The 16,643-nt window shown below is 40.9% G+C and overlaps 1 protein-coding gene across 3 annotated transcripts in view; it reads left to right on the forward strand.

The window, feature by feature from the left end:
* PDE8A (phosphodiesterase 8A) overlaps positions 1–16,643 on the forward strand; it is a 134,775-nt gene that overhangs the window by 50,027 nt on the left and 68,105 nt on the right. The gene's annotated exons all lie outside the window — the stretch shown is intronic.

Consider the following 16,643-nt stretch of genomic DNA (forward strand, 5'->3'; position numbering starts at 1 on the left):
CTAGCTACATTAATTTCAGACAGGGCGGACATCAAAGTAAGGAACGTTATCAGGGATAAAGAAGGGTACTACATATGACAAAGAGGTCAGCTCTCCAAGAAGTCACAACAATTCTTGATGTATATGCACCCAACAACAGAGCATCAAACTGCATCAGGCAAAAACCAATAGAACTGCAAGGAGAGATAGTGGATTCTTCTATCACAGTAGGACACTTCAGCACCCCATTTCAGAAATGGACAAATCCAGCAGGCAAAACTATGGAACGACATAGTTGAACTCGACAGTACCATCAGTTAACTGGATAAAATTGACATCTATTGACTACTTTATCCAGCAACAGCAGAATGTACATTTTTCTTAAGCTCATATGGAACCCTCACTAAGATAGACCACATTCTGGGCCACAACACCTTAACAAATTTAAAAGAATAGAAGTCATACAATGTCTGTCCTCAGACCACAATGGAATTAAACTAGAAATCAATAACATAAAGGTAACTGGAAAATCCCAAAATATGTGGAGATTAAACAGTACACTTCTAAATAACACATGGGTCAAACAAGAAATCTCAAGAGAAATTTTAAAATATTTTGAACTAAATGAAAATGATACAATTTATCAAGATTTGTGGGATGCAGCAAAAGCAGTGCTTAGAGAAAAATTTGTGGCATTGAATACATATATTGGAAAAGAGGAAAGATCTAAAATCAGTAATCTAAGTTTTCACTTTAGAAAACTTAGGGAAAAGGAAGAGCAAATTAAATCCAAAGTAAGCAGAAGAAAAGAAATAATAAGAATTAGAGCAGAAATCAATGAAATTGAAAACAGGAAATCAGTAGAGAAAATCCTTGAAACCAAAAGCTGGTTCTTTGAAAAGATCAATAAAATCTATAAGCCTCTATAGAAGGCTAACTAAAAAAGAAGACACAAATGATTAATATCAGAAATGAAGGAGTAGACTTCACTGCAGAGCCCACGGAAACTGAAAGGTTAGTAAAAGAATACTGTGAACCAGCTCTGTGCCCACACATTTGATTACATAGATGAAATGGACAAATTCCTTCAAAGAAGCTATCTGCCAAAACTCACGTGAGAAGGAATAGATCTGGATAGACCTATATCTATTGAAGAAATTGAGTCAGTAGTTAATAACCTTCCACAGCAGAGAGCACCAGTCCCGTATGGTTTCATTGGTGAATTCTACAGAACATTTTTTTTAATTTGTATTTTCTATTGGAGTATAGTTGATTAACAATGTTGTGTTAGTTTCAGGTATACAGCAAAGTGATTCAGTTATACATATACATGTATCTATTCTTTTTCAGCTTCTTTTCCAATTTAGGTTATTTCAGTATATTGAGCACAGTTCCCTGTGCTATACCATAGGTCCTTGTTGGTTATCTATTTTAAATATAGCAGGGTGTACATGTCAGTCCCAAACTCCCAGTCTATCCCTCCTCTCCACCCTTCCCTCCTGGTAACCATAAGTTTGTTCTCTAAGTCTGTGAGTCTGTCTGTGTTTTGTAAATAAGCTCATTTGTATCGTTTTTTAAATAGATTCTGCACATAAGCAATATCATATGACATTTGTCTTTGTCTGACTTACTTCACTTAGTATGATAATTTCCAGGTCCATCCATGTTGCTGCAAATGGCGTTATTTCATTCTTTTATTTATTTGGCTGCACTGGGTCTTAGTTGCGGCTGCTGGGCTCCTTAGTTGCGGTTTGTGGGCTGTTTAATCGCAGCTCACCAGCTACTTAGTTGCAGCACGTAGGCTCCTCAGTTGTGGCAGGTGGGCTCCTTAGTTGCGGCTCGCCACCTCCTTAGTTGCAGCATGCGGGCTCCTTAGTTGTGACATGCGACCTCTTAGATGTGTCATGCACATGGGATCTAGTTCCCTCACCAGGGAGGATCGAACCTGGGCCCCCTGCATTGGGAGCATGGAGTCTTATACACTGCGCCACCAGGGGAGTCCCATTATTTCATTCTTTACAATGGCCGAGTAATATTCCATTGTATATACGTACCACATCTTTTTTTTTAAATTAATTTATTTTTGGCTGCATTGGGTCTTTTTTTTTTTAAACATTCAATTTTTATTTTTATTTATTTATTTTTTTGTGGTATGCGGGCCTCTCACTGTTGTGGCCTCTCCCGTTGCGGAGCACAGGCTCCGGACGTGCAGGCTCAGCGGCCATGGCTTACGGGCCCAGCCGCTCCACGGCATGTGGGATCTTCCGGGACCGGGGCACAAACCCATGTCTCCTGCATCGGCAGGTGGACTCTCAATCACCGTGCCGCCAGGGAAGCCCTGCATTGGGTCTTTGTTGCTGCGTGCGGGCTTTCTCTAGTTGCAGCAAGAGGGGGCTACTCTTCGTTGTGGTGCACAGGCTTCTCATTGCAGTGGCTTCTCTTGTTTTGGAGCACGGGCTCTAGGCGCTTGGGCTTCAGTAGTTGTGGCACACGGGCTCAGTAGTTGTGGCTTACGGGCTCTAGAGCGCAGGCTCCGTAGTTGTGGCGCACGGGCTTAGTTGCTCCACAGCATGTGGGATCTTCCTGGACCAGTGCTCAAACCTGTGTCCACTGCATTGGCAGGTGGATTCTTAACCACTGCGCCACCAGGGAAGTCCATGTACCACATCTTCTTATCCATTCATCTGTCAATGGACATTTAGGTTGCTTCCATGTCTTGGCTATTGTAGACAGTGCTGCAGTGAACATTGGGGTGCATGTATCCTTTCAAACCGTGGTTTCCTCCGCATATATGCCTAGGAGTGGGATTGTGGGATCATATGGTAGCTCTATTTTTAGCTTTTTAAGGTACCTCGATAACTGTTCTCCATAGTGGGTATACCAGTTTACATTCCCACCAACAGTGTAGGAGAGTTCCCTTTTCTCCACACCCTCACCAGCATTTATTGTTTGTAGATTTTTTTTTTCTTTTGCGGTACGCGGACCTCTCAACTGTTGTGGCCTCTCCTGTTGTGGAGCACAGGCTCCGGACACGCAGGCTCAGCGGCCATGGCTCACGGGCCTAGCCGCTCCACGGCATGTGGGATCTTCCCAGACCGGGGCACGAACCCGTGTCCCCTACATCGGCAGGCGGACTCTCAACCACTGCGTCACCAGGGAAGCCCTGTTCGTAGATTTTTTGATGATGGCCATTCTGACTGGTGTGAGGTGCTCTCCCATTGTAGTTTTGATTTGCATTTCTCTAATAATTAGCGATGTTGAGCATCTTTTCTTGTGCCTCTTGGCCATCTGTATGTGTCCTTTAGAGAAATGTCTATTCAGGTCTTCTGCCCATTTTTTGATTGGGTTGTTTGTTTTTTTGATATTAAATGGCATGAGCTGTTTGTAAATTTTGGAGAAGAATCCCTTCTAGGTTACATTGTTTGCAAATATTTTCTCCCATTCTGTGGATTGTCTTTTCATTTTGTTTATGGTTTCCTTAGCTGTGCAAAAACCTTTGAGTTTAATTAGGTTCCATTTGTTTATTTTGTTTTTATTTCCATTACTCTAGGAGACGGATTGAAAAAGATATTGCTGCGATTTTTGTCAAAGAGTGTTCTGCCTATGTTTTCCTCTAAGAGTTTTATAGTATCTGGTCTTAAATTTAGGTCTTTAATCCATTTTGAGTTTACTTTTGTGTATGGTGTTAAAGAATGTTCTAATTTCATTTATTTTTAAGTGTAGCTGTCCAGTGTTCCCAGCACCATTTATTGAAGAGACTGTTTTTTCTTCATTGTATAGTCTTGCCTCCTTTGTTGTAGATTAATTGACCGTAGGTGTGTGTGGGTTTATTTCTGGGCTTTCTATCCTGTTCCACTGATCTGTATTTCTGTTTTTGTGCCAGTACCATACCATTTTGATGACTGTAGCTTTGTAGTGTAGTCTGAAGTCCGGGTGCCTGATTCCTCCAACTCTGTTTTTCTTTCTGAAGATTGCTTTGGCTATTCAGGATCGTTTGTGTCTCCATACAGATTTTAAGATTTTTTTATTCTAGTCCTGTGAAAAATGCCATTGGTAATTTGATAGGGATTGCATTGAATCTGTAGATTGCCTTGGGTGGTATAGTCATTTTGACAATATTGATTCTTCCAAAGAAGGACACTACATAATGATCAAGGGATCAATTCAAGAAGAAGATACAACAATTATAAATATATATGCACCCAACATAGGAGGATCTCACTATATAAGGCAAATATTAACAGTCGTAAAAGGAGAAATCAACAGTAACACAATAATGGTGGGGTACTTTAACACCCTACTTTCATCAATGGACAGATCATCCAGACAGAAAATAAATAAGTAAACACAGGCCTTAAATTACACATTAGACCAGATGGACTTAATTGAGATTTATAGAGCATTGCATCCAAAAGCAGCAGAACGCACATTTTTCTCCAGTGCACATGGAACATTCTCCAGGATTGATTGCGTGTTGGGCCACAAAGCGAGCCTCAGGAAACTTAAGAAAATTGAAATCATATCAACCATCTTTTCTGACCACAGCACTTTGAGATTAGAAATCAACTACAAGAAAAAAGCTGTAAAACCCACAAACACATGGAGGCTAAACAGTATGCTACTAAACAACCAATGGATCACTGAAGAAATCAAAGAGGAAATCAAAAAATACCTAGAGACAAATGAAAACATAAGCACGATGATCCAAAACCCGATGGGTTGCAGCAAAAGCAGTACTAACAGGGAAGTTTATAGCAATACTGTACAATCTTATCTCAGGAAACAAGAAAAATCACACATAAACAAACTAACCTTACACCTAAAGCAACTAGAGAGAGAAGAAGAAACAAAACCCAAAGCTAGTAGAAGGAAAGATATCATAAAGATCAGAGCAGAAATAAATGAAACAGAAACGAAGAAAACAATAGAAAAGATTAATGAACTAAAAGCTGGTTCTTTGAAAAGATAAACAAAATGGATAAACCTTTAGCCAGACTCATCAAGAAAAAAAGGGAGAGGGCTCAAAGCAATAAGATAAGAAATGAAAAAGGAGAAGTTACAATGGACACCACAGAAATACAAAGGATCGTTAGAGACTACTACAAGCAACTATATGCCAATAAAATGGACAACCTGGAAGAAATGGACAAATTCTTAGAAAGGTACAACCTTCCAAGACTGAACCAGGAAGAAATAGAAAATATGAACTGACCAATCACAAGTACTGACATTGAAACTGTGATTAAAATACTCCCAACAAGGGAATTCCCTGGTGGTCCAATGGTTTAAGACTGCGGTTTCAGTGCCGAGGGCCCGGATTCAATCCCTGGTCGGGGAACTAAGATCCCGCAAGCTGTGTAGCAGCACAGCCAAAGAAAAACAAAAGCCAAAACCTCTCAACAAACAAAAGTCCAGGACCAAATGGCTTCACAGGCGAATTCTATCAACATTTAGAGAAGAGTTAACACCTCTCCTTCTGAAACTATTCCAAGAAATTGCAGAGGAAGGAATACTCCCAAACTCATCTGTGAGGCCACCATCACCCTGATACCAAAAACAAAGATACCACAAAAAAGAAAATTATAGGCCAGTATCACTGATGAACATAGATGCAGAAATCCTCAACAAAATACTAGCAGTGTGAATCCAACAATACTTTAAAAGGAGCATACACCATGATCAAGTGGGATTTATCCCAGGGATGCAAAGTTTCTTCAGTATTCGCAAATCAATCAGTGTTACACCACATCAACAAACTGAGGAATAAAAACCATATGATCATTTCTACCAAACATTTAAGGAAGAAATTATACCAGTTCTCTCCAATCTCTTTCAGAAGATAGAAGAAGAGGGAGTACTTTCTAACTCATTCTATGAAGCCAGCATTTCCCTCATGCCAAAACCAGACAAAGACGTTACAAGAAAAGAAAACTGTAGACCAACATCTCTCCTGAACATAGATGCAAAATTTTTCAACAAAGTATTAGCAAATCAAATAAAAAAGATATAAACAGACCCAGGTAAACAAGACTGCTCCTACATCAGAAAATTAATCCACAACATCAACTGACTAAAAAAGAAAAATCACATGATCATATCAGTAGATAGAGAAAACATTTGACAGAATCCAAAACCCATTCACGATAAAAGTTGCTCAGCGAACTAGGATTAGAGGGGAACTCCCTCAACCTGATAAAGAATATCTGCAAAAAACCTACAGCTCATATCATACTTAAATGGCGAGAAACTTGAAGCTTTCCTGTTAAAATCAGGTACAGGGTAGTGATGTCCCCTCTCACCATTTCTTTTTAACATCATACTGAAAGTCCTTGCTAATGCAAAAAGTCAAGAAAAGGATATAAAAGGTATACAGCTTGGGAAGGAAGACATAAAACTGTCATTGTTCACAGATGACATGATTGTCTGTATAGAAAATCCAAAACAACAGACAGAAGAACTCCGGAAACTAGTAAGTGATTATAGCAAGGTTGCAGGATACACGACTAATATACAGAAGTCAATTGCTTTCCTATATACTAACAATGAGCGAGCACAATTTGAAAATAAAAACACAATACCATTTACATTAGCACCCAAAAAACAACAAAAAAAACTTAGGTATAAATCTAACAAAATATGTGCAAGATCTATATGAGGAAAACTAAAAAATTCTGAAGAAAATCAAAGATGAAACAAGTAAATGGAGAGATATTCCATGTTTGTGGGTAGGGAGGCTCAATACTGTCAAGATGTCAGTTCTTCCCAACTTGATCTATAGATTCAATGCAATCCCAGTCAAAATCTCAGCAAGTTACTTTATGGATATTAACAAACTGATTAAAGCATTTACATGGAGAGGCGAAAGACCCGGAATAGCTATACAATATTAAAGAACAAAGTTGGAAGCCCAGAAATAGACACACATAAATATAGCCAACTGATCTTTGGCAAAGGAGCAAAGGCAATACAATGGAACAAAGATTGTCACTTCAACAAATGGTGCTGGAACAACTGGACAGCCATATCCCAAATAATGGATTTAGATACAGTTGTCACACCCTTCACAAAAATTAACTCAGGGTGGATCATAGGCCTGAAAGTAAAATGTAAAACTATAAAACTCCTAGAAGATAACATAGAAGAAGACCTAGATGACCTTGGTTATAGTGATGCTTTTTTAGATACAACACCAAGGATGTAATCCATGAAAGAAATAATTGATACACTGGACTTCATTAAAATTAAAAACTTCTGCTCTGTGAAAGACAATATCAAAAGAATTAGAAGACAAGCCACAGACTGGGAAAAATATATGCAAAAGATGTGTCTGATAAGAGACTGGTGTCCAAAATACATAAAGAACTCTTAAAAACGCAACAGTTAGAAAATGAACAATCTGATTAAAAAATGGGCCAAAGACCTTAACAGCCACCTCCGAAGAAGATATACAGATGGCAAATAAGCATATGAAAAGATGCCCAACATCATGTGTCGTCAGGGAAATGCAGATTAAAACAACAGTAAGATACTACTCTACACCTATTTAAATGGCCAAAATCTGGAACACTGACAACACCAGATACTGACAAGGATGTGGAGCAATGGGGTTGGAGGGTGCAAACAGTGCTAGGGGGAATGCAAAATGGCATAGCCACTTTGGAAGACAGATTGGCAGTTTCTTACAATACTAAACATACTCTTACCATACGATCTAGCAATTGCTCTCCTTGGTATTTACCCAAAGGAGTTGAAAACATATCTATACAAACACCGGCGTAAGCATGTTTATAGCAGCTTTATTCATAAGTGTCAAAACTTAGAAGCAACCAAGATGTCCTCCAGTAGGTGAATGGATAAATTTGGTACATCCAGACAGTGGAATATTATTCAGTACTAAAAAGAAATGAGCTATCAAGCCACAAAAAAGACATGGAGGAACCTTAAATCCCTATTACTAAGTGAAAGAAGCCAATATGAAAAGGCTACATACTTGTATGATTCCAACTATATGGTAGTCTAGAAAAGGCAAAAAACTATGGAGACAATAAGAAGGTAAATGGTTGCCAGTGGTAGGGGGTGGGGAGGGATGAACAGGTAGAGTACAGAGGATTTTTAGGGCAGTGAAAATACTCTATAGGATATTATAATGGATACACATCACTGTATATTTGTCCAAACCCATAGAATGTACAACACCAAGAGTGAACCCTAAGGTAGAGTATGGATTTGGGGTGATTATGATGTGTCAGTGTAGGTTCATCCTTGGTTAAAAAATGTATTGTTCTGGTGAGTGATGTTAATGATGGCAGAGGCTGTGCCTGTGTGGGGGCGGGGGTATAATGGAAATTTTTGTACCTCCCTCTTAATTTTGTTGTAAACCTAAAAGTACTCTGAAAAAAGTTTTAAAAATATATTTAGTTTGGTGGATGTAGATATACATTTTAGAAACATAAATACCAGACAACTTCTGGTCAAGATTTTACCTTAGGACTTCCCTGGTGGCACAGTGGTTAAGAATCTGCTTGCCAATGCAGGGGCCACGGGTTCGAGCCCTGGTCCGGGAAGATCCCACATGCCGCGGAGCAACTAAGCCCGTGCGCCACAGCTACTGAGCCTGCACCCTAGAGCCTGCGAGCTACAACTGCTGAACCCACGCACTGCAACTACTGAAGTCTGCGCACTCTAGGGCCTGCATGCCACAACTGAGTTTGGAAACCCACTTTCTGTCAAAACCTACGTTTTTAGCTTCCATACCTAGTAAGGATTTCTTCATTGCTCTAGAACCAAACCAGGGGCATCGTGAATGCTCATGCATCCCCTTTCACTAGTGATAATGGCTGCTCGCTATGGAGCACTTAACTGTATGCCAGGCACCATGCAGAGAGCTGCATATCTGTTACTCATTTCATCTTCACAGTCACTAATTTCCAGGTGAGATTTAGCAAAGTGAAGAAACTTGCCTAAAGTTACAGTTTTTCAGGGGAGAGGAGTCAGAGTTCAAACCCATATGTGTCCCACCTCAGGAGTACTGGTGAAGGGAAGTTTGGATGATTCTGGATAATTCACTGTGTTGCGTGGGTTGTCATTCTCAGTGTAATCCCCTTCAGACAGCACTGAGGTCCATTAAGCAAACCCAGTAAAATCTAGGCTGGGGCTTGCAGTCGGGTTTGTGGGAGTGGTCATGTGGGCGGGCAAGCAGCTGTGGAGCCTTCTGAATAAGGCTCACTGCTGTCTGAGTGTGCAGGGTGTGAGATAAACACGACTGATAAATGTAAATACGCCTGAAATAGACTTGTCCCAGAGAGAGGCAGGATGCTAATTTATTAATTTATAAGCTAGGAATATTCCTTTTGATATCTAGATCATCCATGCCTGCTGGATTCAGTTTTTCTCTGGGAGGGAGCTGAATCAATAGCACTGAGTTCTCAACCTCTGGCTTCCCTCTGCTGGGCTGCCTGTACACCCTCCTCATTCTGACGGGAAGATCCAAGTGGTCAGTCTTCTCTTTTTGGAGGGGGTGGGGAAGAAGTAGATTCTGGTCTTGCCTCCATGATGTTATAGCTAGATTTCTGCAGTTGGATTTGAGGATTCTTAAATTTCACTGACACAGTGAAAGAGAGGCTCATGGGTTGGGTTAATCCTTCAGTTGGCTATCCTCAGTTTTTCTGGGTTGATTCTGTTTTCACCTTCCGAGGCAGTCTCCTTGCAGGGTTTCTAGAAAACCTTTATTTGTCCCCTGTATCAACTACATTAACATAATATTTAAGAAGTGGGTCCTATTTTGTACAGTATTTCAAGGTACTGTGATGTTAATGGTTCTTATTAGAGATTACCTAAGTGCTCTGAAAGAAATAGCTCTGTGTGTGTAAAATTATAGTTTCATAGCAAAAACTTCTTGGAAAACCTTTTCTGTAGATATTTAGAATTTATTGGGCATTTGCTTACTGTCAGGAATTGTGATAAGCTCTTTATTTTATTTATTTATTTGCGTTACGCGGGCCTCTCACTGCTGTGGCCTCTCCCGTTGCGGAGCACAGACTCCGGACACGCAGGCTCAGCGGCCATGGCTCACGGGCCCATGCGCTCCGCGGCATGTGGGATTTTCCCAGACCGGGGCACGAACCCGTGTCCCCTGCATTGGCAGGAGGACTCTCAACCACTGCACCACCAGGGAAGCCCTGTGATAAGCTCTTTAAATAGTTCATTTAATCCAGACACCATTTTTTGCCCAGCACTATGGGTTTGGGAAAAAAGGACCTGAACTGTTTCACCCTAGCATGTGACTTGATTTTGGCATCCAAGGTAACATAAAAGCCTTCTTGTAAATATGTGCTGTTTAAATTGACTGAAGGGCATATTAAGACCAGGTAAGGGGAGAAAAAAGAGACTGGGACATTGAGGATGGATAATAGAGTATTTTGCTTGCTCTGGGAGAAGGACCAGGGGAAGCGGCTAGGAAGGAGCTTTGCCTCAGGGTAGATCTTGGTGCCATCTTGTGGGTGGATCTGGAAAGGACCAAGCAGATCCACACCAGCTTCTACTAGGATGCCCTGCAGAACCCCAAATTTCCACACAGCACTGACGTAAAACTTCAAGTCAGATATCAGAATTCTGGTCTTGGAATCGGTGGATTTGGTTGTGTTCTGTCCATTAGCAAGTCCTGATCACTCCACCTGCAAAACACACCCCAGATTCATCTACTCATCTCCGTGGCAACTGCTAGGCCAGGCTACCATCGTCTCTCACTTGGACTACTACAGAAGCTTCCTTACTGTCTCTTTGCCTCTACTCTCACTCTCTCACTGACTGTTTTCCACAGGTAGCCAAAGGGATCATTCATTCATTTATTTTATTATTATTATTATTATTATTATTGGCTGCACTGCGCAGTATGCAGGATTTTAGTTCCCCGACCAGGGGTCAAACCCGGGCCCCCTGCATTGGGAGCGTGGAGTCTTAACCACTGCACTGCCAGGGAAGTCCCCAAAGGGATCTTAAAAGAATAAAAATCAGATCATATCATTCCCTTGTATAAAACTTTCTAGTGGCTCTTCATGAAATTTAGAATAAAACCCAGTTTTCTTGTTCTGGCTTAGAAAGCTCCGCATCTTACAGCTCCTGCCTAGCCGTGAGCTCATCTCGGCACTCTTCCCTCTCCTTTCCTCAAATGTCCACCCTGTTCCCACCTTCAGTCCTGTGCTCTGCCTGGTGCTCCCTCCTCCACTCCTGGCGTGGCTGACTCCTCGTCATTCAGATCTCGCCTTCCACAGTTCCCTCTCAGAGAGGCCTTCCTTGACTCTGATTCAAAACAGTAACCCAGTTACTCTCCATCAAACCCCTCCCTGCTGTGTAGCAATATTATCTGTCTTGTTCTCTGTTGAATGCCCAGTGCCTAGGAAACCATCTGATACATAGTGAGTGTTCAACAGAGATTTGTCAAATGGATGGATGCTGCTTTCCAGGTTCTTGGTCTTATTTCAGCTAGATACAGGTTAGGGTCAGGTAACTTTAGGCCTTTCCCAGTGAAGCATGAAAAGACCACAGGGGGCCTCCCTCGTGGTGCAGTGGTTGAGAGTCCGCCTGCCGATGCAGGGGACACGGGTTCGTGCCCCGGTCCGGCAAGATCCCACATGCCGCGGAGCGGCTGGGCCCGTGAGCCATGGCCGCTGAGCCTGCGCGTCCGGAGCCTGTGCTCCGCAACGGGAGAGGCCATAACAGTGAGAGGCCCGCGTACCGCAGAAAAAAAAAAGAATCCACCTGCCAGTGCAGGGGACACAGGTTCACACCCTGGTTCGGGAAGATCCCACATGCCACGGAGCATCTAAGTCCGTGTCCCACAACTACTGAGCCTACACTCTGGAGCCCGCGAGCCACAACTACTGAAGCGCACGCGCCTAGAGCCCGTGCTCCGCAACAAGAGAAGCCACCGCAATAAGAAGCCCACGCACCGCAAGGAAGAGTAGCCCCCGCTCGCTGCAACTAGAGAAAGCCTGCGCGCAGCAACGAAGACCCAACGCAGCCAAAAATAAATAAATAAATTTATTATTTAAAAAAAAAAGACGACAGGAATTAAGTTCCTGTGAATTGGGCCCAGTTCCCACCATTGCCACTTACCAGCGCTTTAATAATACGGCTCTGAGCTTCAGTTTGGTCATCAATAAAATGGAGTTAATGAGCTTCCCTTACTCATAGGGTAAGGACTAAATTGGATTTAAATATGTTTGGAAGCAAAGTCTTTAGCACATACTAGACACCTTCTTTCTATATTAAATCTGCGCCATGTTGTCATAATTTACGTTTTCCCCTTCTCCTACTCAGGACAGGGTAGGCATTTGGTCTTTGCACTCTCAGTACCTACCTCTGTGCTTGGCTTATAACATAGTAAGTAGGTGGTCCCCAAATGTCTGGGTTAATTTTGACTCTCCCCACCTAAGAACTGGTGTCTCCTGACTCTTGTCCAGGCTGTGCCCCTTTGATCAATTTACCACTCTTTGCCCAGAGAGAGACAAGATGGCCACTGGCTGTACAGGGAAAGCCTGGAGGGACAGTATGGCTCAAGACAAAATCTGATTTATGTCTTTGCTATAGTTCCTAGGTTTGTAAACAATTAATATAAATTGATCCCAGCATAACTTTCTGTTTCTAATAAAAGGATGTAGGAAAAAGATCACATGATTCATTTGTGGTTCCTAGTGCTTAGGCTTTTCCTAAGATTGCTTCCTTCCTTTCTGTTCCTTTACAATATAAAATATATATGAAAATACTCTGAAAACTGGAAGTGCTGTATTATATACATGTATATATGTATAAGCTGGTATGAGTATGATTTTTAGATAAATGATTGGTTCAAAAAGATTAGCTCATTGTAAAGCAATTATACTCCAATAAAGATGTTAAAAAATAAATATATTACATTTTCAAAAGACTTAATAAAATAAAAATTTAAATACAGAGATAAAAAAAGATTAGCTGTTGGGCAAACATTCATTCAGAAATATTTTTTGAATGTCTGCCGTGTGCTAGGCACTGTTTTGGGTATTGGAAATATAGCAATAAATAAAGCAGACAATCCCTGTCTTTGTAGAACTTGCATTCTCATGGGAGAGACACTCCTTTAATAAGAAGAGAATAAAATATGTAGTGGGGCAAATGGTAACTAAAGCTGCAGAAATAAAAAAGCAGGCAAGGGATAAGGGAGGGTCAGAGGAGTAGAATATTTAGACAGGTTGGAATTATATATCTCTTTCCTCTCCTACCCCCACTGGTGATCAAGATTGGTAACATAGTAACTTTGCCCCGCAGTTAGGTCAGTTAGGCAAACAAAAGAAAACTGATAGGTGGTTCATCAAGGTGTCTAATAATAATGTATTTCAGATTTCCATCAGCCATTAACAAAAAATTACTTTAAAATAATAAAATACAAACAGACATCATTCTTATCTGATATCCCAATTTAACAGTCTTTTTTTAACAATAAATCTTAATAAATATATAAATATTTAAAAACCCAAAAGACTAAATTCAACAACTTGTATAATTACTGATATCAGTTCATGAATATATTATTGCTCCTGTGTTACCTAAAAATATCAGTTGCTTTTGAAGCTGAAAGCTGTTATTAAAACTGATTTGAAAATGACTATTCCCTTCTAAATATTAATGTGAAAAATAAATAATTATTAAGAGGGCTATGGCCTGAAGCATTAGGTCAGTTTGATTCTGATTTTCATACACAAAGAAAGGATGAATGCACGAATTCTAGTAGTTCCGATCCCCTTATCCAGAGCAGTTGGGAAGTTGTTTACTCTTTGAGGGCCCACTGCTGACGTCTGCTCACTGAGTAATGTCATCAGATTTCCTGGTGGTGGTTATTTTGGGGGGGGCAGTGGTGTAAGTAATTGTCCGGCTCTGCTGGGACACCGCTTGACAGAGGTCCTGAGAGCCGGATATACCCCGTAGACAGGATGTAAGGTTAAAATGCAATCTAGTTAAGTAAATAAAGAAAGTATTCAATGGTAAAATAGAGTTGCTGAAACATTAATGTTTTAAAATGATACTGCTAAAATTATACTGAAGTAGAATCCATGCTCTTTAAAAAAATTAATCTATATCTTCTTTTATTTCTTAGAATTAATGCAGCGGTGAGTTATTTTTACAAGTTGAGATCATAAAGTTACTCTGTCCTTTGTTTGTAAAAGTTATTTCACCCACTTTGGGTGTAGACCATGTACTCAGAATTGTTTTCCCAGGAAGAATGAGACTTTTGCCCTTAGCTGTCCATTCTTTTTATTTATTTATTATTTATTAATTTATTTAACATATTCATCGGAGTATAATTGCTTTATGTTGTTGTGTTAGTTGCTGCTGTATAACAAGGTGAATCAGCTATACGTATACATATATCCCTATATTCCCTACCTCTTGCGTCTCCCTCCCACTCTCCCTATCCCACCCACCCCTCTAGGTGGTCACAAAGCATGAGCTGATCTCCCTGTGCTATGCAGCTGCTTCCCACTAGCTATCTATTTTACATTTGGTAGGGTATATATGTCAGTGCCACTCTCTCACTTCGTCCCAGCTTACCCTTCCCCCTCTGTTTCCTCAAGTCCATTTTCTACATCTATGACTTTATTCCTGTCCTGCCCCTAGGTTCTTCAGAACCACTTTTTTTTTTTTAGATTGCATATATATGTGTTAGCATATAGCTGTCCATTCTTTTGTCTCGTCCCTCAGCTTGTGACCGACACTATATAGTATGTGTTTTTTAAAATCAAGCTAGTCGTTAACATTTTAAAGTTTTATTAATTATTATAGCCTTTAGCTTATTTTTCTCCTCCTGGTTTCCTTCAGTTTGTACTGTTGACTTTCTCAAATTTAGTGATTTGAAAGCTTAGTATATTAATTCTTGTTTCATGACAGAAAGATCTAAGACTGTGAATTTTGCCTCTGAGTAAAATTTACTAGTATCCTGTAGGTTTTATTACATGACATTCTCATTTTTATTATTTTCCAAGCAATCTGTAGGCATAGTTTGCATTTCCCTCTCTGATCCGGCAGTTACATGAGTTTAAAAATTTCCAAGGAGGGGGTATTTCTTCTGTTTTTAATTTTGATTTGATTGCCTTATGGTTGGAAATAAAGGCTGTACAAGGAATATGTTTTAAAGTTTTCTTTGTGACCTAGTATATGTTTTTACGATATTTATAAATATTTTCTTTCTGTCTGTTCAGACTTTATCTTTTGTCTCCTTGATCCTTCATAGCAAATTTCATGAGTATCCTCTGTGAGAGGCTGCAGCCGCCGTTTCACACAGAGGACCCAAGTGCTGTCCAGCAACCGCTTCATCCTAGGCAGTGGCACAGCGCTCCTGTTGATGGGTTTTCTGGTTTCTTTTGTGCAACTCCACCCTGCCCCAACACTGTAGAAAATCAGCAAAATGATTTCCCTTCTTTTTCCTGTCATTTTCTGCCTTCTCTTTCTTTTTCCTGAGTAGTTTCACTGTCTTCTCCAAGCAGTAGGCCTGTATCATTCCTTGTTCTTTCATTCATTCATTTCTTTAAACTTTGTTCATAAAAACCAACAAAATAGTCATTGTTCAGATTGGTCTCTCTCGGTGCCTCTTGCCTTCCTTCTCACTGCACTGTGGGAGTATGATTACGTAGAGCACATCTCTCTCTTTTAAGACTCTCTTGGACCTCCTGGATCATATTCCGTCAGAAATTCTGGCTTTGGCATCCAGCTGTGCCTCTTGATGAGGCCGGTGACTGCCCAGCTCTGGAGGATAGACGGTGCTGTGGGATGTCTGTGCTCACCCTTCCACCCTACTGCAAAGCCCTCCTCCTCAGTCTCAGGTCTAGAGTAGTAGCGACCCTCATTCTACACCTTCTGAGAGATGAAGTTACTACAAAGCAAATCAGAAACTGAGCCAGTGTCCCATAATTAGTAGACATCAGCTTCTAGCAGTTAAAAATATACATGGACTTCCTCCATCACTAAGCAGGTTTTGTTGCATGTGTTTACTGTAGGAGAGATCACTGCTTGAGGGGAGAGATGGGAGGTGGCAGGCAGTTAGGAAGTATCTTGTGGGAAGGTTTATAGATCTAGTTCTGCTGCTGCTGTGTTTTAGGTATGAAATCACACCCGTCACCCAGCGGCCTGGAGTAGGATAGGGATCCCCTCAACACATATATACAGTGTTTCTGGAAAAATTGCAAAATGTGTCTCTTCCTCCAGGTAGCAACCCAAGGCCAGGGTTCATGGCTTGGGGCTGGATTTTAGCTCTCCATTCTCCCTCCCTTGTGCTCCTTTGTGCAGTGCACAGACTTCCCAAACCTTCCAGTGGCCCTGGGTTTGCAGCACAGTTTATAAAACTAAACAGACTGGTCAGTGGAATCCCAGATGCCACTTGCTGCTGTGTGGCCTTAAACAAAGTACTTGGAACCTCAGCTTTCCAAAGTAAACTCTCAGCATGTTGCAAAGGTTCAACGAGATAACGTATGTTCAGCCCTTAGCACAGTGCCCAGTATATGCTGAGCCCTCCATTGGCGCTATGATTCTATTACTTGTTAAGCTTTTTTTTTTTTTTTTTTTTTTTTTGGCCGCACCACGAGGCTTGTGGGATCTTAGTTCCCTGAACAGGGATCAAACCCGGGCCCCCCAGCAGT

Source organism: Tursiops truncatus, chromosome 2, assembly GCF_011762595.2.
Source record: "Tursiops truncatus isolate mTurTru1 chromosome 2, mTurTru1.mat.Y, whole genome shotgun sequence".
Taxonomy (NCBI): Eukaryota; Metazoa; Chordata; class Mammalia; order Artiodactyla; family Delphinidae; genus Tursiops; species Tursiops truncatus.